This window comes from Equus asinus, chromosome 6 (genome assembly GCF_041296235.1).
Source record: "Equus asinus isolate D_3611 breed Donkey chromosome 6, EquAss-T2T_v2, whole genome shotgun sequence".
Taxonomy (NCBI): Eukaryota; Metazoa; Chordata; class Mammalia; order Perissodactyla; family Equidae; genus Equus; species Equus asinus.
This window is the reverse complement of record NC_091795.1, coordinates 6,094,926-6,121,252: the sequence shown is the minus strand read 5'-3', so window position 1 is coordinate 6,121,252 and position 26,327 is coordinate 6,094,926. Positions and strand designations below refer to the sequence as shown.

Here is a 26,327-nt window from a genome sequence, read left to right as displayed (position 1 = left end):
TCAATGTTTGGATTCCAGTGATGCCCTTAGTTAGAGAATGTAATAAAGTATAATCTTAATCTTTTTAACCAGGTTCTTTATACCTATGTATTGTTGACCATGCTTGGGTACTCCAGTGAGGAACCCAAGAAAAATTTAGGAAGAAAGGAAATCAAACTTTAAAATCAATATGAGATTAGAGATCTATAGTCACCTAAAGGGGATGAAGTGACCTTGAATGTATATATAAAGAAAAATGTGAACCTGGAACAAGCAAACCAAAGGAGAGTCACAGAGGTGAGGCTTGGCAGCCAAGGCACCAAGCGAGGCAGCCATGGCCCCCCAGGCCTGAGGACCGTGTCTGCACTGCCAGCCCATGCCCCTTGTGGAGGGCAGTACATCCGGCCATCCTAGTCTGATGTCACCGAATATTCAGATGGCATAACTCCCGTTTTTCTGATTTTTGCACACCAAACAGCCTTCTGACGTTTCCTTTGGTCTAAAGCTAGAGAGAGAACATGCTACTTAAGAAAGCTAAATATTTTCGTTTGCCTGGCAGTTAGAAGTTGGATTTCTGGTTTTACACATCAGCTTTAAAACTTGGTTAATGAGAACTCCTGAGATGGAGCCACTTTTGATATACTGACAAAACTGGATTGCTGAGCTTAAGAAACTGAAGGTCAAACTTTTAAGTTTTTAAAATTTCACTGTGGGGGCTGGCCCCGTGGCCGAGTGGTTAAGTTCGCGCACTCCGCTGCAGGCGGCCCAGTGTTTCGTTGGTTCGAATCCTGGGTGTGGACATGGCGCTGCTCATCAAACCACGCTGAGGCAGCGTCCCACATGCCACAACTAGAAGGACAGACAACGAAGAATATACAACTATGTACTGGGGGGCTTTGGGGAGAAAAGGAAAAAAATAAAATCTTTAAAAAAAAAAAATTTTCACTGTGGTAAGACCTTTTCATAGGAAGCCAGCTACCTGTTCCAGCATCCAGCAAATTCTGTATCACTGTGAACCAAGGACTTTTTTTGGGTAAACTTCAGTGTATGTGCATGCGTGTAAATATGTGTTTGTGTATATATTAGTAAGAAAAAGTATCATAATTTTGTGAGATACTTTTAAAAAAATCTATAAATACTCTGATGTTTCTGTGATGTTTCTGAACTTCAGTCGTTCAGCAAACATTTCTTTGTATACCTACTGTTTTGCAGGCTCTGAGTATCTCTTATTTTCAGTGAGGGAGACAGACCAACATGTGACCATTACAGTATGGCAAGTGCAACAGAGTAGATTTGCCAGAAGTTCAGGAGGAGACCAGAGGAGAGGTCAGCTTCCACCATCTCCTTGGGGAGCTCTGAAAGGCTCCACAAAATGGAAACGGTGTGGGAATATGGACTTGGCTAAGAGCTGGATATGAGGAGGGAGTTGGAAGTTCATCACAGGTAAAGGAGCAGCAGAATCATGGAGACGCACAAGTGTGCTGAGCTGGGCAACCATGGCTGGGGAAAGGACTCACTGCAGGAAGGGGAAAAGTGACTGGGAGTGAGGCCCGGCAGGTACGTAGGTTGTGGAGGGTTGTGTTTCATGTCATGCCAAGGTCTTTGAACTTTATCCCATATAAAAGGGACATCTTGTTGAAGTCTTTTAAACTGAGACATAATATGATCAGATTTGCATTTAAAAAAAAAAACTTGGACAGCAGTGAGGAAAAGGAGAAATACTGATGATGATGGTGATATTTGTTTTTTATTGAACTTCCTGTGTGCCACTTTACCTCCATCAATTCATGTAATTTTTGTAGCAACTCTGGAGGGGTAGGGGTTTAACCGTCCCCTTTTTAGAAATAAAAGAAACAGCTACTAAGTACCAAAGCTGTCATCTGAGTTCAAGCCTGATTGACTCTAAGTCCTGCCTCTTAACCCCTGTAAGCTGAGGGGGGAATGTGAGGGTCAAGGACATCAGCTGGGTATGCAGTATGTGGGGTAGCGAGGGCTTTAAAGCATGTATATGTAAATCAAGAAAGGAATGGAAGAGACATTTCATACATTAAATCGACAATCGCTGACTGGGTTGGTGAGAAAGAAGATGACTTCTAGATGTGAGCTTGGGCAGCCAGGGGATGAGAGATGCCTTTGATCAACATAAAGGACATAGTGGGAACTGCTGTACAATTTTCAGCTCCCCCTCCCCGCAAATGTTAAATAGAACATAATTAAGCATGCCAGTTATCTAGTATCTTCACCATACAAGTAATGCATCTATGCAAATAATTTTACACAAGGACTTCTTCCTATACATCTAAGATTCGCTGTGGTATGATTTTTAGGTTTATTTCTCTCTAACCTGGATACTCAGAAAAGAGGTGTTTGTCTTTAGTAAAGTTTGCTATTAAAAGTACTAAATTCTACAAACTAAACAATGCTGTGAGCAGGATTTCTTTTTACTGTATTCTTTCTGCTTGTTTATTTCTGGGTTTTGAAGTCTATACACCAGGTGGTCATTTACCTATTCAGGTAATTGTATCTGAAAGCCAGCCCTTCTCATCTGTTTTTGCTAGTCTTATGATTTATTTAATCTTACTGTCTCTACTGTATCTTACAATGATCCTTTTCCCTTATAGTTTATATCCAATAACTTTCTCATTATCGTCTTCCTTTGAGTGAGTTTCCTAGAATAGTGTTTTTTAATTTTTATTTTTCCAGCTTTATTGAGATATAATTGACATATAACATTGTGTAATTTTAAAGTGTACAGTGTGTTTTGAAACGTATATATTGCTGATATGATAGCATTTTTTAACAATAATTTTTAATTAAGATATGTACATTGTTTTTTGGCACCTGTAATAGATTATAGTAAAGTGTAAACATTTATGTGCACTGAGAAACCAAAAAATTCATGTGACTCACTTTATTGTGATATTTGCTTTGCGATGGCGGTCTGGAACCAAACCTGCAATATCTCTGAGGTATGCCTGTGTGTATATATATATGTATATACGTATCCCATTTTCTTCATCCATTCATCATCCATCGATGGACATTTAGGTTGTTTCCATGTCTTGGCTATTGTAAATAATGCTGTAATGAACGTAGGGGTACAGATACCTTTTTGATTTAGTATTTTCATTTCCTTCGAATAAGTACCCAGAAGTGGAATTGCTGGATTGTATGGTAGTTCTATTTTAATTTTTTGAGGAACTTCCATACTCTTTTCGGTAGTGGCTGCACCAATGTACATTCCCAACAACAGTGCACAAGGGTTCCCTTTTCTCCACATCTTGGCCAACACTTGTTGTCTTTTTTATAACAGCCATTCTAATAGGTGTGAGGTGATATCTCATTGTGGTTTTGATTTGCATTTCTCTGTTAACTAGTGATGTTGAGCACTTTTACATGTACTTGTCGGCCATTTATATGTCTTCTTTAGAAAAATGTCTACTTAGGTCCTTTGCCCATTTTTTAATTCGATTGGTTTTTTGCTCTTGAGTTGTATGAGTTCTTACATTTTTTGGATATTAACACTCTATTAGATATACGGTCTAGAAATATTTTCTCCCATTCCATAGTTTGCCTTTTCACTTTGTTGAGGTTTCCTTTGCTGTGCAGAAGCTTTTTAGTTTGATGTAGTCCCACTTGTTTATCTTTACTTTTGTTGCTTGTGCTTTTGGTATCTTATTCAAAAAAATCATTGCTAAGACTGATACCAAGTTGCTTGTCCCCTACTTTTCTTCTAGGAGTTTTACAGTTTCAGGTCTTGCATTTAAGTCATTAATCTATTTTGAGTTAATTTTTGTGAGTGGTGTAAGATGGGATCCAATTTCATTCTTTTGCATCTAGCTTAGTGGTTTAGGTCTTCTGTTGTAGTAAGTATTGTTTAGAAGTGGTAAGATATGTTTTTAAATATTGATTGCATGTCAAGTGGCGACTACTCAGGCTTTCACTATGAGTTACATTCATGTGCTGTTGTACCTGAGATTTAACAATGCCCCTTTTTAAACTTTCGTTTCCTGAAAATTGTGTGCATGTAATATCTTACAGAGCCACATGGGGGCAGACACAGTGCTTTGAAACTTATGGACTTAAAATCTGCTCTAAGATAAGGTCTGCTTTGTATCTTCATCCTTCTTTTTTAAAAAAAATTTGAAAGTATAGAATTGAATAGAAGGAACCTCCAAATATGCATCACCTTTAAGAAATAAAACATTACAAATATAGTTGAAATCTTCCTCTTCCAATTATTTTCCTTCCTCCTGTTTTTTCTCCATAAGGAAACCACTTTCCTGAATTTGGTATGTATCACTTCTGTGCATGTCTTTCTACTTTTACTACACATTTATGTATTCTTAACAGTAGATGGGGTAGTTTCGTTTTAGATTTTATGTAGTGTATACTATTGGTGTTACTATACAAGTTGTGCTTTTCACCCAACATTAATTTTTTGGTTTATTCTTGTGGATTTATGTACCTTTACTGAATTATTTTTCTTTTGTAGCTATATAGCATTCCATTGAAGAGATCACAACTTTTTATATCTATTTTCTTGTTGATAGACTTTTAGAGAGACAATATGGTAGAGTGAGTACAGACTAGGGAGCTGAAGACATGGTGTACCCATTCAAATCACAGTCCTGTCACCAACTGTAGACCTTGGTTTCTACTTCTGCAAAATAGGGATGCCACTTATTTCACAGGGTGTTCTGAGGATTAAATGAAATAATATGTAAAGCATTAACACCATAGTTACTGTTGTTATTACTACGACTACAGCAAAATGACATTAATGTAGAATCAGCATTATTTTGTGCCTTTTATTAAATTCCATTGGAACCAGAAGTCATCCTGAACAAAGTGGGGGCAATAGTGAAAACAAGGGCTTGTTTTCAAGACAGTTGAGGTGGCTTCTTTCACATGACTTCTGTTTTCTCCACAATAGGAGAGGATAGGAAAGGAGGGTGGGGTAGGTGATTTGAGAGTTCTGAGAGTTTGAAGTGGTCTTCACTGGGGCGTGATCTGGCTAGGTTCTTGCAAAAGAATTTCCTGTTTAGGTGCATGTGCTTTTCTGGTTGTTTTGTTTTTTTCTCTGCACTTTTTTATGTGACAGATTATGAAGTCTCCACCTCCACTCTGGAGTCTTCTCCCCACCTCCTCCATGGTGCATCTTGCTTCCTGGACTGTCTCCTATAACTGGCTGTCTCCAGGCTTATAACTCCCTCCACCCTGAATCCAAACCATTTATGGCTCTTTAATCACATGTCACTTGAATTCTTAGCCTGGCATTGACAAGTCTTCAAAATATATCCCTAAACTGCCTTGATGCCTTGTCTCCCACTCTTCCTCTGTTCCCACTATGTTTTCATAAAATGAGGCTACCCATTGGTCTCTGAGTCAGCTTTCCACCTTTCCATGCCTTTGTGCTATTTCTTTTTTCTCCACCTGGAATATTCTCTTCTCCACTCTTCCCATGTCCTCCTTTTGAAATTTAACATATCCTTTAGTGTACCCTGTGTGATCTTGGGCAAGTTACTTAACATCTCTCAGATGTGACATCCTCAGAGTCCTCATTAGAAGAAGTACTCAGTAAACCTGGGAATCCTGCCCCAGACCTCCTCTTGTCCTGTCATTGCATGCTGTGCTATTTTTGTTGCTGGTATCAGGGTATTGTGTTCTGACTTCAAGGAAGTCACATTTGTTTTCATCCCCATTGGTTGACATTTTTTTTAACTTAAAAAAATTTTATTATGAAGATGATCTAATATAAAAATGGAAGAAATGAATCTGTAGCTCATTACTCAGACTTTGTTATATTGCCATATTTGCTTCATATATCCTTTTATCTTTTTTAAATTGAGATATAATTGACATATACTAGTTTCAAGTGTACAACATAATGATTCAATATTTGTATATATTGCAAAATGATCGTCACAATAAGTCTAGTTAACAGCTGTCACCATAGTTACAAATTTTTTTCTCTTGTGATAAGAATAGTTAAGATTTGCTCTCTTAACAATCTTCAGATATGCAAGTAGTAGTATTAACTATAGTCACCATGCTGTACATTACATTCTCATGACTTATTTATTTTATAACTGGAAGTTTGTACCTTCTGACCACCTTCACCCATTTCACCCAGATCCTGCCTCTGACAACCACCAATCTGTTCTCTGTATCTATATGTTCAGTTGTGTTTTTTTTAGAGATTCCACATATAAGTGATATCGTACAATATTTGTCTTTCTCTGTTTGACTTATCTCACTTAGCATTAACACCCTCAAGGTCCATTCATGTTGTTGCAGATGGCAAGATTTCATTCTTTTTTTATGGCTGAATAATATTCCTGTGTGTGTGTCTGTGTGTACATATACATATGCAGACCACATTTTCTTTATCCATTCATCCATTGATGGACACAGGTTGGTTCCATGTCTTGGCTATATAAATAGTGTTGCAGTGAACATGGGGCTGCAGATATCTTTTTGAGTCAGTGTTTTCATTTCCTTTGGATAAGTACCCAGAAGTGGAATTGCTGCATCATCTGGGAGCTCTATGTTTAATTTTTTGAGGAATCTCCATACAGCTTTCCATAGTGGCTATGCCAATTTACATTTCCACCAGCAGTGCACAAGGATTGCCTTTTCTCCACATCCTTGCCAATACTTATTATCTGTCTTTCTGATAATAGCCATTCTAAGGGGTGTGAGGTAGAACGTCATTGTGATTTTGATGATTAGTGATGTTGAGCACCTTTTCATGTACCTATTGACCATCTGTATGTCTCCTCTGGAAAAATATCTATTCAGTTCCTCTGCCTATTTGTTAATCAGATTGTTTGTTTCTTTGCTGTTGAGTTGTATGAGTTCTTTATGTATTTTGAATATTAACCCCTTATTAGATATATGGTTTGCAAATATTTCCTTCCATTCCCTAGGTTGTCTTTTCATTTTATTGATGGCTTGCTGTGCCATCAATAAATTTATTGATGGCTTTTTTGTTTATGGTAGTCCCGCTTATTTATTTTTATTTTGAAGCCTTTTCTTTCTTTTTTTAAATTGCAGTAACGTTGGATTATAACATTATATAGCTTTCAGATGTACATTGTAATATATTTTGAATTCTGTGTGGATTACATCATGTTCACCACCCAAAAACTAATTATAGTCCATCACCACACATGTGCCTAATCACCCCTTTTGCCTTCCCCCTCCCCCCTTCCCCTATGGTAACCACCAATCCAATCTCTGTTGCTATGTGATTGTTCATCATTATTTTTATCTTCTCCTTATGAGTGAGATCGTAATGGTATTTGACTTTCTCCCTCTGATTTATTTCACTTAGCATAATACCCTCAAGGTCCATCCATGTTGTCACACATGGCCAGATTTCATCATTTCTTATGGCTGAGTAGTATTCCATTGTGTATGTATACCACATCTTCTTTATCCATTCGTCCCTTGATGGGCACCTAGGTTGCTTCCAAGTCTTGGCTATTGTGAATAATGCTGCAATGAACATAGGATACATGTATCTTTATGCATTTGTGTTTTCAAGTTCTTTGGATAAATACCCAGCAGTGGAATAGCTGGATCATATGAGAGATCTATTCTTAATTTCCTGCAGATACTCCATACTGTTTTCCATAGTGGCTGCAGCAGTTTGCACTCCCACCAGCAGTGTACGAGGGTTCCCTTCTCTCCACATCCTCTCCAACACTTGTTGTTTCCTGTCTTATTAATTATAGCCATTCTGACCAGAGTGAGGTGATACCTCATTGTAGTATTGATTTGCATTTCCCTCATAGCTAATGATGTTGAGCATCTTTCCATATGCCTGTTGGCCATCCATATATCTTCTTTGGAGAAATCTCTGTTCAGATTTTTCTGCCCATTTTTTAATTGGGTTGTTGGTTTTTTTGTTGTTGAGATGGATGAGCTCTTTGTATATTTGGGATACTAACCCCTTATCTGATACATGGTTTGCAAATATCTTCTCCCAGTTGTTAGATTGTCTTTTCATTTTGTTGATGATTTCCTTTGCTGTGCAGAAGCTTTTTAGTTTCATGTTCATTTTTTCTTTTGTTTCCCTTGCCCGGTCAGACATGGTACTTGAAAATATGCTGCTAAGACTGATGTCAAAGCACATACTACCTATGTTTTCTTCTAGAATTTTCATGGTTTTGGGTCTTACCTTCAAGTCTTTAATCCATTTTGAGTTGATTTTTGTGCATGGTGTAAGATAATGGTCTACTTTCATTCTTTTGCTTGTGGCTGTCCAGTTTTCCCAACACCATTTATTGAAGAGACTCCTTTCTCCATTGTATGCTCTTGTCTCTGTTGTAGAATATTAGCTGTCCATAAATGTGTGGATTCATTTCTGGGCTCTGGATTCTGTTCCATTGATCTGTGTGTCTGTTTTTGTGTCAGTACCATGCTGTTTTGGTTACTGTGTCTTTTAGTATATTTTGAAATCAGGGAGTGTGATACCTCCAGCTTTGTTCTTTTCTCTCAGGAACCCTTTGGCTATTCGGGGTCTTTTGTTGTTCCATATAAATTTTAGGATTCTTTGTTCTATTTCTGTGAAAAATGTTGTTGGAACTTTGATAGGGATTGAGTTGAATCCATAGATTGCTTTAGGAAGTATGGACATTTTAATGATGTTAATTCTTCCAATCCAAGAGCACGGAATATCTTTCCATTTCTTTGTGTCTTCTTCAGTTTCTTTCAACAATGTTTTATAGTTTTCGGTGTACAGATCTTTCACCTCTTTGGTTAAGTTTATTCCTAGGTATTTTATGACAAACCCACAGCAAATATCATTCTCACCGGAGAAGAACTGAAAGCTATCCCTCTAAGAACAGGAACCAGACAAGGATGCCACTTTCACCCCTGTTATTTAACATAGTATTGAAAGTCCTAGCCAGCGGAATCAGGCAAGAAAAATAAATAAAAGGGATCCAAATTGGAAAAGAAGTGAAAGTGTCACTCTTTGCAGACAACATGATTTTATATATAGAAAACCCTAAAGAATCCATGATAAAACTTTTAGAAATAATAAATGAATACAGTCAAGTGACAGGATACAAAATCAACATACAAAAATCAATTGTGTTTCTATACACTAACAACGAAGTAGCAGAAAAAAAAATTAGGAATACAATCCCATTTACAATTGCAACAAAAAGAATGAAGCCTTTGCTTTTGATGTCAAATCCAAAAGATCATCACCAAGACCAATGTCAGGTTGTTTACAGCCCGTGTTTACTTTGGGGAGTTTTATGGTTTCAGGTCTTATGTTCAAGTCTTTAATCTATTTTTCAGTTAGTTTTTGTGTATGGTGTAAGATAAGGGTTCAGTTTCTTTTTTTGCATGTGGCTGTCTAGTTTCCCCAGCACCATTTATTGAAGAGACTTTCCTTTTCCCATTGTATATTCTTGGCTCCTTTGTCATAAATTAAGTGACCATATATGCATGGGTTTATTTCTTGGCTCTCTATTCTGTTCCATTGACCTGTATGTCTGATTTAAAGCCAATACCATGCTGCTTTAATTGCTGTAGCTTTGTAATATAGTTTGAAATCATGGAGCATGATGCCTCCAGCTTTGTTCTTCTTTCTCAAGATTGCTTTGGCTATTCGAGGTCTTTTTTCTCTCTTAATTTACTTAAGCATTTAAAAGCAAATCCCAGACATTAGGGTATTTCATCTCAAATTATTTCAGACTTGGTCTCTGATAATATGGACATTTTCTTGTATAACCACATGGTATTATCACATCTAACAAAATGAGTGATTATTCTTTGACGTCACCTCCTTCCCAGTCCATAATAAGATTTTCCCATTTGTCCCAAGAACATCCTTCTGCAGTTGATTTGTTTGAACTGGGATCTAAACAAAGTCCATACTTTAATAATACAGTGATTGTTATGTCTCTTAAATCTCTCTTAATTTGGAGGAAAATCCTTTCCCTGTCTTTCTCTCCTGTCATCACTTGTTAGAGATACCAGCTCTGTTATCATGTAGAATTATAGTTTTGAATTTTTAAAATAAACTTTATTTTGGAGTAATTTTAGATTTATAGAAAAGTTGCAAAGATAAAGATTTCAGAGAATCCCCGTAATACCCTTCACCCAGTTTCCTCTCTTGTTACACTACCCTCAAAATATCTTTTTTCTATTCTAGCATCCAATCCAGTATACCAGGTTGTGTTTAGCCTTGGTTGAATTTTAAAATAATTTCTGATCATAAGCTCTGTTCTACTGAGAAAAATAACCTTTTTTGAGCTAAGAAGTAGTACAGTTTAATGGTTAAAAGCATGGCCTAAGGCAGTGACGTCAGCAACATGGTGAGGTGGGCTCACCTGGGACTCTGTCCCCTCCAAACTACAACCAAAACACGAGCAACTGAATTTCAACCAATAATTCTAATAATCAGAGACCCACAGCAGCCAAACGATGGAGGGCAGAGAGGCGGGAGCTGCCCTTGGAGGAGCTGGACCAGGGTAAGAGAGAACTTCACTCCTTCCCCTAGAGACTGGGATCGCTGCTGCGGGTGAGGGAAGGAGCGGGGGAGGGGCCATGTGTCCACAGGATCATCCAGGACTCCCACCACCTGTGCAGTGGAAACCCTCTAATGGGGGAAAGCTTTCGTGTGTGCGGGGACCCCATCAAACCAGGGCCCCGGGAGACCGGAAAGCAAGAGCTGATCCAATCCAGGTCCGCGCGTGAGAGAAAGTGCCCCTCCTCCCCCGACCTGTGCTGCACGCTGCCATCGTGGCTGAAGGCGGAGGGCTCAGAATGCGTGGCTTTCGACCCCCATCTAGTGGTGACAGGCTGTAACTGCAACCGAATACTAGCATCATGTGCAAAAACCGCTCCTCTACCATCCAGCAATTTATGAAAGCTCCAGACCAGAAGGAAAGCAATAAAAACACAGAATTAAGGCCTGAGGACTTGGAAATAGGTAAACTAAGTGAAAATGAGTTTAGAGTAGCTATCATCAAAAAACTCAATGAGGTAAAGGGAAATATAGAGAAACAAGTCAACGAGTTCTGGAGTTACTTCACGAAAGAGATTGAAATTATAAAGAAGAGTCAATCAGAAATACTAGAGATGAAAAATACAATGGATCAGATAAAACAGAATATGGATTCCGTGAATGCATGTGTAGATATCATAGAGGAGCAAATTAGCATAATCGAAGATAGACAGGCTGAATGGCTCCAGACAGAGGAAGAAAGAGAACTATGAATTAAAAACAATGAAGAAAATCTCAGAGAAATTCAATGAGAAAATCCAATTTAAGAATTATCGGAATTCTTGAGGGTGTGGAAAAGGAAAATGGAACAGGAGTGCTCAAAGAAATAATAGAAGAACATTTCCCAAATCTAGGGATTGAGGGTGAAATGTGTGTGGAGGAAGCTTTCAGATCTCCTAGATTTCTCAATGTAAAAAGACCTACTGCAAGGCATATAGTAGTAAAAATGGCAAAAATGAATGACAATACTCAGGGCAGCAAGACAGAAGAAAATAATCTACAAAAGAACTCGTATCAGACTTTCAGCGGATTTCTCTACAGAAACCTTACAAGCTAGGAGAGAATGGAATGACGTATTCAAAACTGTAAAGGATAAAAATCTCCAGCCAAAAATACTCTATCCAGCAAAAATATCCTTCAGGTGTGAGGGAGAAATTAAATCTTTTCGAGACAAACAAAAGCTAAGGGTCTTTGTAAAAAAAAAACTTCCAACAAGAAATCCTCAAGAAGGCTCTAACACCTGAAAAAAGAAAAAAAGGAGAAAGGGGTCAGAAATCACAGAGTAGGGAGACAAATAGATAGAATCAGAATAGGATAGCAAATATTCAACTATAGCATTAGGGTAGAGGGAAGGAAACCACCAAAGCAAAGGTGATCTTATCACTCTAACCACAAACTCACAACACGAGTTGGAATAAGACATGAAAATAATAATTTAGGAGGTGAAGAGGAAAGAGACTAAATCAGGCTAGGCCAAGTAAGTAAGAGACCACCAGAAAATGGATTATATATTGTACACAAGATTCTGAATACAAACTTCAGGGTAGCCACTAAACTAAAAAATAGAACAGAGACACAAACCATAAATAAGGAAAAATCTAAGAAACCCAGTATAAGAAATTGCAGAAGTCAGTGGGTAGGCTAAAACACACAGGATGAGAAACAAAGGAAAACTGGATAATGAGTGACAGAATGACAGCATTAAGCCCTCATGCATCAATCATCACCCTCAATGTAAACGGATTGAACTCTCCAATAAAAAGACACAGAGTAGCAAAATGGATTAAAGAACAAGATCCAACAATCTGTTGCCTCCAGGAAACACACCTCAGCCCCAAGGACAAACAGGCTCAGAGTGAAGGGGTGGAAGACAATACTCCAAGCTAATAACAAACAAAAGAAAGCAGATATCACAATACTTATATCAGACAAGACAGACTTCAAAATAAGGCAGGTAAAGAGAGACACAGAGGGACAATATATAATATCAAAGGGACACTTCATCAAGAAGAAATAATGCTTATAAATATCTATGCACCCAGCACAGGAGCAGCAAAGTTCATAAAGCGACTATTACCAAACCTAAAAGAAGATATCAAAAATAACACGATACTAGTAGGGGACCTCAACACCTCACTCACATCAATGGACAGATCATCAAGACAGAAAATCAGCAAGGAAACAGTGGAGCTAAATGAAAAGCTAAAACAGTTGGACTTAATAGAAATATATAGAGCACTTCATCCAAAAACAGCAGAAGACACATTCTTCTCAAGTGCTCATGGAACATTCTCAAGGATAGACCATATGTTGGGAAACAAGGCAAGCCTCTACAAAGTTAAAAAAATTGAAATAATAACAAGCATCTTCTCCGATCATAATGCTATAAAGCTAGAAATTAATTACAAGAAAAAAGCTGAGAAAGGCACAAGGATGTGGAGACTAAACAATATGCTGTTGAACAAGCAATGGATCATTGAAGAAATTAAAGAAGAAATCAAAAAATACCTGGAGACAAATGAAAATGATAACATGCCATACCAACCCATATGGGATACAGCAAAACTGTATTAAGAGATAAATTCATTGCAATACAGGCACATCTTAACAAACAAGAAAAATCCCAAATAAGCAATCTTAAACTACACCTAACTGAATTAGAGAAGGAAGAACAAACAAAGCCCAAAGTCAGCAGAAGGAGAGAAATACTAAAAATCACAGCAGAAATAAATGCTACTGAAACAAAAATGGCAGTAGAAAGGATCAATGAAACAAAGAACTTGTTCTTTGAGAAGATAAATAAAATGGACAAACCCCTAGCCAGACTTACAAAGAAAAAAAGGGAGAAAGCTCAAATAAACAAAATCAGAAATGAAAGAGGAGAAATAACAACAGACTCTGAGGAAAAACAACAGATTATAAGAGAATACTAAGAAAAACTATATGCCAACAAAATAGATAACCTAGAGGAAATCGATAAATTCTTGGACTCCTACAATCTCCCAAAGCTCACTCAAGAAGAAGCAGACAATTTGAACAGACCAGTCACAAGGAAAGAGACTGAAACAGCAACCAAAAGCATCCCAAAGAACAAAACCCCAGGACCAGATGGCTTTCCTGGGGAATACTACCAAACTTTCAGAGAGGATTTAATACCTATCCTTTTCAAGCTATTCCAAAAAATTGGGGAGGATGGAACACTTCCTAACACATTCTATGAGGCCAACATCACGCTGATACCAAAACCTGACAAGGACACCACGAAAAAAGAGAACTACAGGCCAATATCGCTGATGAACATAGATGCAAAAATTATCAACAAAATTTTGGCAACCTGAATTCAGCAATTCATCAGAAGGATCATACATCACGATCAAGTGGGATTCATACCAGGGACACAGGGATGGTTCAACATCCACAAATCAATCAACGTGATACACCACATCAACAAAGTGAGGAATAAAAACCACATGATCATCTCAATAGATTCAGAGAAAGCATTTCACAAGATCCAACAGCCGTTTCTGATAAAAACTCTGAGCAAAATGGGGATACAAGGGAACTACCTCAACATAATCAAGGCCATATATGACAACCCACAACCGACATCATACTCAATGGGCAAAAACTGAGTGCCATCCCCCTGAAAACAGGAACAAGACAAGGATGCCCTCTATCACCACTCTTATTTAAGATAGTACTAGAGGTCCTGACCAGGGCAATTAGGCGAGAAAAAGGAATAAAAGAAATCCAAATAGGGAGGGAAGAAAAACTCTCACTGTTTGCAGACGACATGATCTTATGTGTAGAACACCCCAAAGAATCCATTGGAAAACTTTTCGAAGTAATCAACAACTACAGCAAAGTTGCAGGGTATAAAATCAATTTGCGTAAATCAGTAGTATTTCTATACTCTAATAACGAACTAACAGAAAAAGGACTCAAGAACACAATGCCATTCACAATCGCTACAAAAACAATAAAATACCTTGGGGTGAATTTAACTAAGGAAATGAAAGACCTATACAGTGAAAATTACAAGGCTGTTCTGAAAGAAATAGATGACGACATAAAGAGATGGAAAGACATTCCATGTACATGGATCGGAAGAATAAACCTAGTTAAAATGTCCATTCTACCTAAAGCAATCTACAGATTCAACACTATCCCAATCAGAATCCCAATGACGTTCTTTACAGAATTAGAACAAAGAATCCTAAAATTTGTATGGGGCAACAAAAGACTCTGAATTGCTAAAGCTATCCTGAGGAAAAAGAACAAAACGGGAGGCATCACAATCCCTGACTTCAAAACATACTGCAAAGCTACAGTAATCAAAGCAGCATGGTACTGGTACAAAAACAGGTGCACAGATCAATGGAATAGAATTGAAAGCCCAGAAATAAAACCACATATCTGTGGACAGCTAATCTTCGACAAAGGAGCTTAGGGCATACAATGGAGAAAGGACAGGCTTTTCAACAAATGGTGCTGGAAAAACTGGAAAGCCACATGGAAAAGAATGAAAATTGACCGTTCTTTCTCACCATTCACCAAAATAAACTCAAAGTGGATCAAAGACCCAAAGGTGAGACCTGAAACCATAAGGCTTCTAGAAGAAAACGTAGGCAGTACACTCTTTGACATCAGTATTAAAAGGATCTTTTCGGACACCGTGTCTTCTCAGAGAAGGGAAACAATAGAAAGAATAAACAAATGGGACTTCATCAGACTAAAGAGCTTCTTCAAGGCAAATGAAAACAGGATTGAAACAAAAAAACAACCCACTAACTGGGAAAAAATATTTGCAAGTAATACTTCTGACAAAGAGTTAATATCCATAATATATAAAGAACTCACACAACTCAACAACAAAAAATCAACCCGATCAAAAAATGGGCAGGAGACGTGAACAGACATTTCTCCAAAGAAGATATATGGATGGCCAATAGGCACATGAAAAGATGTTCATCATCCCTGATCATCAGGGAAATGCAAATCAACACTACACTAAGATCACCTTACACTCATTAGAATGACAAAAATATCTAAAACTAATAGTAACAAATGTTAGGTTGCAGAGAAAAAGGAACCCTCATCCACTGCTGGTGGAAATGCAAACTGGTGCAGCCACTATGGAAAACAATATGGAGATTCCTCAAAAAATTAAAAATAGAACTACCATACGACCCAGCTATCCCACTACTGGGTATCTATCCAGAGAGCTTGAAGTCAGCAATTCCAAATGTCCTATGCCCCCCAGTGTTCACTGCAACATTATTTACAATAGCCAAGACGTGGAAGCAACCTGAGTGCCCATCAACAGATGATTGGATAAAGAAGATGTGGTATGTGTGTGTGTGTGTATATATATACACACACACACACACACACACTCACAATGGAATACTACTGAGCCATAAAAAGGAACAAAATCGTCCCATTTGCAACAACATGGATGGACCTTGAGGGAATTATGTTAAGTGCAATAAGCCAGATAGAGAAGGACAATCTCTGTATGACTCCACTCATATGAGGAATTTAAACATGTGGACAAAGAGAACAGATTAGTGGCTACCAGGGGAAAGGGGGGGTTGGGGGTGGGCACAAAGGGTGAAGGGGTGCACCTACGACACGACTGACAAACAATAATGTACAACTGAAATTTCACAAGATTGTAACCTATCATTAACTCAATAAAAAATTTTTTAAAAAAAGCGTGGCTAAAACCAAGCATTAGGCTAGGTTTCAAATTCTCACTCATGTAATAACTGTATGATCTTGGACAAATTACTTATATTACTACATCAGTTTCATCATCTTTAAAATGAAAATAATAATATTGCTTACTTATTGAATCATTGCAAAAAATACCTTTGATAAGTACATGCAGAATGCTCAAAATAGTGACACATGGTCAGTGCTCAGTAAACTTAGATCTTGTTATAGGTATTATTTCCTAAATCATAGTGAGCCTCAGGGAAGAAACTGAGTCCCCTGGGGAAAAAATTATGCATAGATATTTTCTTGCATTTGCCTTGGAAATAGGTCCTTTGCTTTGGCAGGCATTTCTTAAGATCAGGATTGGAGGATGAAACTGCATACTTTGTTTTTTTATTAGTCTCTCATAGTGATTGGTTTGTTTTATGTTTTAGAATCGCCTTCTTTACAGCCTTGCTTTGCATAAGGTTGTATGAGCAAGTGGCTGTTTGTATGGCTTAAACTCTAAAATTTGTTTGTGGTAAGAAGTGTTATCAAAGGAACTGAAATTGGTTTGGTCACATTCTCAGTGCCTCTTCATACACCCATGCCCTCCTAAGGTCTGTTGTCTCATTTGCTTCCAGTGCCTCCCCTGTTGCTGGTTAACAATATGCTTAGTTTCAGCAGAGTTGCTATGATAAAGAAAATCTGTTTTCTTTAGAATCTTTGCCCTTTTTTTCATAACTCTTGGAAACACTAAATATTAACGTGTTTTCTGACAGGGAGTAGGACAGAATTGGTAATTTGGACCTAAAGACCTCTAAGCAATCCAGGAACTCAGTTAAATTGAAGATCACCAATTTAACTCCTTTCTTTCACTGGCTTTTGCTTCCAGACCTATAGGAGAAAATTAGCCGAAGAGGGAGATCTGTATTAGTAGGAGTTATACAAGAGTAGAACCACGGGTCTCCTTCTAACACCTTCTGGCTGCCCATTCACAATATCCCTCTAGAACATAGCTAGATCCTTCTGGTTCATTTTTGGGGATGGAAAGTATGGGCTGGCCGAGGTGGCTTTGGTTCAGTCTCTTTCTACTTTGTGTTTGTAGGCAGAGAGTTGTCCTCTCTGTCCTGTGCCTGCCATGCTCCTGAGTTAGGTTTGTCAGAGTGAACCTTTTGATGATCTGGGGGAGAGAGTGTTGTAGGACCCAGAGACAGTGTAGGTAGTGGCCAAAACAGGAACATTTGAGTCAAATAAACCTGGGTTTGGATGCACACTCTCCCTTGTTGGTTGCATTGCTTGGTCAAGACATTTAACTGCTTTAAGACTCAGTTACCTCGTCTGCAAAATGGAAATAGTAATGATGCATGCCTCATAGGATTGAGGTGGAAATCAAATGAGATCGTATACATAGTGTGCTTAGTAGACACTCAAACTTCTGTTGTTGTCAGTAATAATTATATTAGATAAATAATCAAAAGGCTTTGAACTTTGTAATAGTGTGAGGTGAACATTTTTGTGTCCCAGCTTTTTCTTTTGTAAATACTCTTTGAAAACTATTTTATTGGATTCAAAGTAGGTTTAAAATGCCTGCCTTTCTGTAGACAAGATTAAAGATGAAGGCAGCATCAGGTACAGCTTGTGCTGTACTTCACCAGGTCGGTTTTGTTACATTGTCAGTAACACACTGGGGGAGAAAATGTTAACCATGTCGGTGCTTGCTGCCTCCCTCCCTTCCTCTCTGTGTCTAGCCTGACACCCTGGCTCCTCTGTTATACTTTAGGCATATCTTTCACACCACTTCTTCTCTGTTTCCATGGTCACCGCTGTCGCGCCAGCTCTTCTCTCTTCCCTGGACTGCTACAGAGGCTCTTAACAGGTCTGCCTCCATCTTCATCCTCACTTGCCCCTTAATATCTGTCCTCCTGATGCTGCTGTGAGAGGGTCTTTGTGAAACAGATTCAATCTTGTCAGTTCCCTGTTTAACAGTACAGTGCCTTCCTCTCGCTCTTAGGATAAAAATTACAAAGCCCTTTGAAACATTCCAGTAGCTGTCTCTCTAATCTCATCTTGATACCAAACCTCTCAATCTCAAGTTTGTGTGCCCGATGTGCAGCCCTGAGACATCGGTGCTTGGAGATGGAGAAAGGCCCCGTTCCAGTTGGCCAAGATGAGAAGGTGGGAGCTTGGGTTTGATCAAATCTGCCTTAAGAAGAGCGGAAAACAGGGGGTTTTGAGGAGTTAACGGGCTTGGCAGGAGGAGCTTCGGAGAAACAAACAGTCACTCCAATAAGTCCCTGGGCAATCTGCAGTGGCTGCTGGGGGCCAGCCATCTGGTGATCGCAGCCTCCCCAGTGCATTCTCTTTCTTCTGCATAAGAAACTCACAAATCCTTGAGACCCAAGTCATCCCTCAAGTTAAACAAGAAAACAGCAAACTGACAAGATTCATCTATGTCTATATTGGGAACAAGGTCAAAAGGCAATCATGTTCTTACTGAATATCTCCAGTAACCCTCAGGTACCCAGCTTCAATTTCGCCTCCCAACTCTTCCCTTCAACCACATGGTCAGACTTCATTCCTCCTGCCTCTGGGTCTTTGCACAAGCTGGTCACTCCTCCACCAATGCCCCCACACCTCGGACCCTTTCTCCTTTAGTGCCTACTCCTCCCTCAGGTTTGGGTTATCATCAGATCCAGTGTTTCTGTTTGAGCAAACATTTCCCTGCTATCCCTCCCCCACCCTGCTATAAGCATTCTCATGGCACCCTGTTCTTTGGTGTGTGTGATGATGTGGTTGGCACCAGTATCCTCCACTGGGCTGAAGGCTGCACCTGGACGCTGGATCTGTAGTGCTTAGAGCAGAGCCGCCGCGTGTTGCAGCTCACTGAGCACAGGTGAGTGGAATGATGGAATGGGGAGTGCACAGTGTGTTCTTCTGTACCCTCCTCCTGAGTCCTACGTGCCAGTCCTGTTGTAATGTTGTCTGTGTCTGTCCTTCCCCTGTCCTTTGAGACCTCAGCTGGACCCTCTTCTCCCACTTTAGCAGCAACAGACCCTCTGCACGTGACTTACAGGCTTTTTCCTATCAACTTGAAAGCTGTAGTCCTGCCTTGGAAGGTCCACTACCCTGCCAGTCTCATCGTCCCCTTGACACTTCTCTGTCAGGCACATCACACTGAGGTTTCCTTCATCTGGAGTACCCTCCACCCTCCTCTCCTCTCTCTCTTCCCAAATCCTTCCCTGTCTAGATCCTGCTCACATCCAACCCTCTGTCGGGAGGCATCAGTATTTGATTATGTACACTGAGGTTTGAGGGGTGCCCTTTCTTCCTGATTAGCTTGTGAATCCCCTGGAAGATGCAATAATGTATCTTCACTTAATTTTTGTTCTTGTCACTTATTTTAAGCTTTAAAATTTTACTTTCCTTATTATAGAACTATGTTTGTCCATTGTATAAAAATTAGAAAATATGGATAATCCAAAAGAAAAACTAATTTTTAACTTTTTCAAATTTTACCAACCAAAGATATTTTGGTATATATTCTTCCAGACTCTCTGATGTATGGATGTACACATATGTGGTATATACTTATGTGGTCTTTCATGTGAAATGGAATCATATAGTATATAGTGTCCTATAGTCTTTTCTCACTTAACAGTGTATCATGAATACATTTCATGTCAAATAGATGTCTACATTATCATTTTCAGTTGCCATCAATTGCTCTGGAACCATACAACTATATAGGAGATGTTAATGTCCTTATTGAAATAATTATGTCTTTAGAGCTTTCTTAAAATTTTAAATCTTATTTTTGTCATTGCACTGAACTTTTATCTGAGGGAGAAAAAAGTGGTCAATAAAGGGATGATACTGATATCAGAAATGAGGCAACACAGCTCTTTTTGATGTTGTTGCCTTTAAGATGAGACTTTACACAGAACCTAGGGAGTAGTTTGATAACCTGGTGAAAACAGTTTTGAAGTGTCTGTGTTGACAGTGCTAACTGTAATAAGGAGCCCTGGAGTGGAGTGGGGCAGGAACTGTACGTTTTAGGACACACCTCTTGAATACCAGGGCAGGGAGAAGAACGATGTTTGTTTTTCCGGGTGCTCAGAAGATCAGAATTGCTGGCTTGTGACTCTGCCTGTCTTGGAATGTGAAAATAACTGTTTCTTTTCTCCTCTCACACACAAGTACCCACTCATTGGATTTTTAAAAATAGGGGTTTAGTTTAGAAATATGCTCAACAGATACAGATAGGCTATAAGGTGGGCAGGTAGAATGAGTATAAACAATATTTATAGAAATGTTATGTAAAATCATAAATTTTAAGTCAAATTATGTGAAAATCTGGATTTATAGAAAAGTTCTCTCTTAAAAAATATTATCACTAGAGTTCCTTATAAAACAAATTTCTTTTCAGCCATACCATTACTGGGTATCTATCCTAAGAACCTGAAATCAGAAATCCCAAGAGTCCCTTGCACCCCTATGTTCATCGCAGCATTATTTACAATAGCCAAGACGGGGAACCAACCTACATGCCCAGAAACTGATGATTGGATAAAGAAGATGGTATATATACACAATGGAATAGTACTCAGCCATAGAAAAAGACAAAATTGGCCCATTCGCAGCAACGTGGATGGACCTCGAGGGTATTATGTTAAGCGAAATAAGCCAGTCAGAGAAAGACGAACTCTATATGACTCCACTCATAGGTGGAAGTTAACATATTGACAAGGAGATCTGATCCGTGGTTACCAGGGGAAAGGGGGGGTGGGGGGAGGGCACAAAGGGGAAAGTGGTGTACCCACAACATGACTAACAATAATGTACAACTGAAATCTCACAAGGTTGTAATCTATCATAACATTAATAAAAAATAAAATAAAATAAAACAAATTTCTTTTGAGAATTAAAAATTACTCTATTTACAAAAGTTTAACTTTATATGCAGTTTTCCAAAAACATGTTTACTATGTCAAATGAGATACATTCTCGGTTACCCTCAAGGAGGAAAAGCACAGTTCTCCTGCAAACCCTGTTGCCTTGTTCCTTCCCTGTGACTTCAGTGCTCTGTTGAGGAGGGCTCTCTGTTCTTGTAGCAGGTGTGTGTTGGGGCTGGGTGTCATGTGCCTTTTTTGTGGTATTTTATATCCTATATGACTGTTATCTTTGGAGCAGCTCTTCTGACCCCAGAGGAAGTGAACAGGGGAGTGATGATCAGGAAACGTTCAAAGACTGCTCTGAGGGCCTGGCACATGTTAGGCCTTTAGGAAATGTTTACTGAGTGGCTGAGTGTATGAATCCTGACCTTGTGTTCCTATTTTATTCAGAAATGGGATTTCTGACTAACGCAATGGTTAAGAAATAAAGTGCGCTATATCAGGGAGTCTAGTCAACGTTGGCACACCGTGTTACACAGGTCCTTTCTTAAAATCAAGTCATTTTGATCTGAGGAAAAGACTGTTGAGATCATCTGATTTGGCCGCTTGTTTCCAAATGGAAAAATTGAGGACTTTGATAGTGAAATGACTTCCTCTCTGCCTATATGCCAGCCACAGCAAGAACACTGGCAAACGTGGGGCTCTCGGCCAAATGTCTTCTCCTTTCCCTCTCATACCCTCACACCAACTTACCTTGTACTCTCCCTGAGCCCCTTAAAAATGTGGAATGGGATAGGTTACTTGAAATTTCATTCTAAATTCTTTTTAAATATGCCAGGAAAACTTGCCCTATTGTGACAGTGGCTTTTGAGAACATTCTTCAGTTGTCTTAACAGAAGACTGTAGATGACCCCATGTTGCTGGTTGTGAGACTTCTGTATGTTTCTGACTCAGAATGATACAGTCAAGTTCTCACGAGCTTTTGATGATAGTTCAACCTGTCCACTTGGATGTGTCAGAGTTACAGAGAGGCTGATTAAGGAAAAAATTCAGAAGGGCTAAAAGACAGTTGCAGTATCATCTACTTATGAATGTAACCATATTTTTGGTGATTTTTTTTCTGATTCTGGACTTTTTCTGGATAGTGGATTCTGCCTTCTCATACTCTCTGCTCTGGTTAGGTTGAACTTAAACCTACTCACAATGGCATATCTATTGCAGCAGATCTGTTTTCAACACTGTGTCCTTCCTTCATATTGATAACCCAGAACACTCTTGAGAGGCCTCATTTAGGAAGATAGCATGGCTGGAGAATAAATGTTTAGGAGATGAATGTGTTGGAAATAGTGAGGAAGGATATTCTTGCTTTATTAGAGAAAGTTTGCTTTCCCCTATAAATGATTATTCATGAGATAAAATTTAAACTAAAAAAGGATTCATTTCCATTAAGTTCAAAGTTAATTGCAAAACATAAAATTCTTCTATTACTGCGTTACACAAGGAAATTAATGGCCTGGAAATGTACAGCTGTTTGACCAGTTTACAGGCCTTTAGTAGCTAGTATAAAGATATTGCTAATGAGGCCTAGTTACTATAAGTCTGCCTTGGAAGCCAGTTTGCAGCTGTCTTAGCTCTGTATTGGAGAAAGGATTGACAATTGAGTTACACTAATGATCAATTTTAGAGGCTTGATGTTTAATTAGATTTCTTTACCCTCCAGTGCCTGAAGGAGTTACTTGGACCAAGTATGCTAAAAACTGGACTATGTCAGGTATAGAGAAAAATCTAGGCTAATTTTTTTATTCTTATCCCATATGGAAGGTGTTTATACTTGTAGAAGGTACTGTTCAACTCTACAAATATGAAAAGCTTCTGAGTTTTCATAGTGTCACCAAGAAAGTAAAAATTTCCGAAACTGTGGAATGGATGCACCTTTTAAAAATCTCATTTAGGTAATGTTTAGTATTAAATGTTGAGTATTAAATGCCCCCCCCATATTTTTTTCCAAAACTCTAGAGCTTTAATCTCAAGTGTAACATTGTAAAGTGATTAGGCTCTCAAAATCAATAGCTGAACAACTAAACCAGAGAACTTATTTAACAAATGCAAATGTCTACCATATACCTGGCCTTGTAGACACATGATAAATTAGATACATTACTGCCCTCAAAGAGCTGTATTCTAAGGGAAGAGTGGGTGAAAAAAAACTTATCATGAGACTGTGATTATGATGACAGGAGGAAGCACGGGGCATTCTGGGGCTCACAGAAAGGGGATTGCGGGTGAGGGTCTGGGAGGGCTTCTTATAAGAGATGGTGCTTGTATTGGGTCCTAATGGGGTGACCAGGAGCTAGTTCTGCCAGAGATCCTTCCAGTCAGGCAGCTGCATGTGGAAAGGCCAGGAGGTGAGAGGAAGCCAAGTCTGTCCAGGAAGGAACCGCCTGGAGTTCAGTCCAGTGCTAGTGGGGGAGAGGGCACAGATGGTGCCAGTGGCAGTGGAGCCCTTGAAGGGTTTCTCAGCAGGATAAGTAAGTGATCAATTTACATTTTAAAAGAATGCTTTGAATTTGGAGGATAGGTTAGAAGAGGGTAAAATCAGTGACTGAAAGATCAGTTAGGAGGCTGAGAGAAATTAAGGGGAGATGGAAGGAGTGCTTCTGAAATAGTGTCTGGCCCAGGGCAGGGCATTGAGTAAATATGTATTACATGAACAGTGGAAGTCAGAAGCCCCACGCTGTGATGTTGGAGTTTTTGGAGAAGGGGGAGATCAATACAAATTGGAAGGTCTAAGATAAAGTCCACCTGTTGAATTCTGAAGGATTTATCAAGTCCCTGAAATAGTTACAGAATTTTGTGCTCGCACGCACTTTCTGAGAGTCATTAACTTCCATCAGATTCATAAAAGGTTCTCCATGACCCTCCAAAAGATAGAAAACTACTGGGTTAGAGATTAGCCTGGCAGCACAGAGACGTAACAACCACTGGGCGTGTGGGTGGGTGGGAGCCCCTGGAGTTTATGAGACGGTCAGTGCTGTGTCACTGGTAGTGTCTAAGGAGAAGCAGAACCCCAGGTGAGGGATATTGTATAGCAGTGAGGCCATGGGGAGGGTGGGAGAAGGGAATTCTGCATTAAATGGGAGGTTAGACGGGCCTTCAAAGATTTTTTAGAGTGCTAAAATGAAAAATTTCCCTGGATAGAGACCCACTGAAAATGCACTTACATACACCTTCCTCTCTGCTATCAAAAGCATGCTAAGACAGGGGCTGGCCCCGTGGCTGAGTGGTTAAGTTCGCGCACTCCGCTGCAGGAGGCCCAGTGTTTCGTTGGTTCGAATCCTGGGCGTGGACATGGCACGGCTCATCAAACCACACTGAGGCAGCGTCCCACAAACCACAACTAGAAGAACCCACAACGAAGAATATACAACTATGTACTGGGGGGGCTTTGGGGAGAAAAAGGAAAACAATAAAATCTTTAAAAAGCAAAAAATAAACAAAATTAAATAAAAATTGCAGAATTTATTAAAAAAAAAAAAAAGCGTGCTAAGACAGTTGTTTGAAGTTTGAAATTCATTTTAAATAGGCCTGATCTGAGAATCAAGCACAACTGCTAACTCTGTTTCTGTGGGAAAGTAGGAAAGGAAAAAAGAGGAAGACCTGAGACCTCCTCTGGCTGTTGCGCCCTGCCATGTGGTCCAGGGGTGTGCTCCGGGGTTCTCCCTCCCTGGCAATGATGCTGAGCATCATTTGGTTGTGAGGGGAGGGGTTGGCAGTCTGGCTGCAGCATGATCTAGTCAGTGGTGTATTTTGCAGGATTTGTGAATTTCCCTCTCAGAAATTGTGCAGGTACCTGGCCATGCCTGTGGATCTTTTCCCTAGTTCTGCATACAGCACAGTAAGATCTCAGTGCGCATCTGAAGGGTGCTGGGGAGAAAAAGAAGCCTCTCCTCTCCGTCACCGTCTTTTCAATGAAAAGACAATTGGTAACAGAGCTTTGCCCAAAGCCCTAGAATCTAATTTTACTCAGTTGTGACAGTTTCATTAGAATGTAAGCATTGATTTACTGAAATTGCTATTTGTCAGCACAGCTATTTTAAAATTCAGAGGGCAAGAATTGTTTCACTTTATTTATTATATAGCTTGGGAACTTTTTTTTTCTTACTGTTCACATCCTTTTAACCTTAGACTCATCAAATACAGGATTTGTCCTGCACCACTAGGTGTTTCCTGCCTTGTGAACCTCGAGTTCACGGCCACCATGTTCCTCTTCTTCGTCAGCACGCTGCAGTAGTTTCTTAAAAGCTCTTTTAAAAATCAAGCTCTCCTATTTACATTTTTCTAAAGAAGCAAGGCATATTTAATGTTGCGGCTTCTGTGTTTGCAGTGCATACGATTAATTTGTATTTTATTCATCAGGCATCTATTCTGTTTTGATGCCTAGAGTGAAAAAAAAATAAAGGTTGGTGGTTGTCTCTCTTCACTTGTTTTTTGCTTGTCATGACAAAAATGTGAGAATTAGACACTTTAGGAATCCTAATTTTATGTTTCTATTACTGTAAACTTTAAGCTTTTCTGTATGTTCCATCTCAGTAGGATCCTAGGGCTTTGTATAAAAGATATATGCAGATCTTCCGGATTATTTCTATTCTTTTTGAAAGTTGAGAAGATATAAAGTGGTATGTAACAGAAAAGCTTTCTTCTGTTAACATCCCCAGGGCACCCAGTTTTAACAGTTCTTTGTGTATCCTTCCAGAGGGAGAGATACATCTGTCACTGGATTTCTTTTATGTTTCGTCACTAATTAAATGTAGTGTAGTAACAAAATTAGTAATATTTTTCCCACTTCTTTAAAAATATGTGTTATGCTTGATGGCAGCTGTTGTAAGTTGTGTGTTTTCAGTTGGGACCATGGAACCAGGGTGACGGTTACCCTGAGGGGAGCTCCATCTCCATGTCCTGAGTGCAGGAGTGAGATAGAGACCCCACTTTCCCAGTGAGCGCCTCAGTGTTTGTATTTATAATACAGATACTTTTAGAGAGGAGAATATGTTAACTGTTTAATTCTTGCTGTAAAAAAAAGTTTCAGAGCCATTTCTCTGTGCTCTTGTTGTTGAGGGGATTCTGGAAGGAAAGAAGCTGATACAAATTACTCAGAGAGAAATTACTGGACCCTGAAGTCATCTACTGGTTAAGAACCTGCCAAGGATCTAGCCTGTGTTTCT

The 26,327-nt window shown here is 39.1% G+C and overlaps 1 protein-coding gene across 7 annotated transcripts in view; it reads left to right on the top strand.

Moving 5' to 3' along the window:
• The window catches only part of LIMS1 (LIM zinc finger domain containing 1), a 158,399-nt gene that overhangs the window by 67,223 nt on the left and 64,849 nt on the right, over positions 1 to 26,327 (top strand). The window lies entirely within an intron of this gene.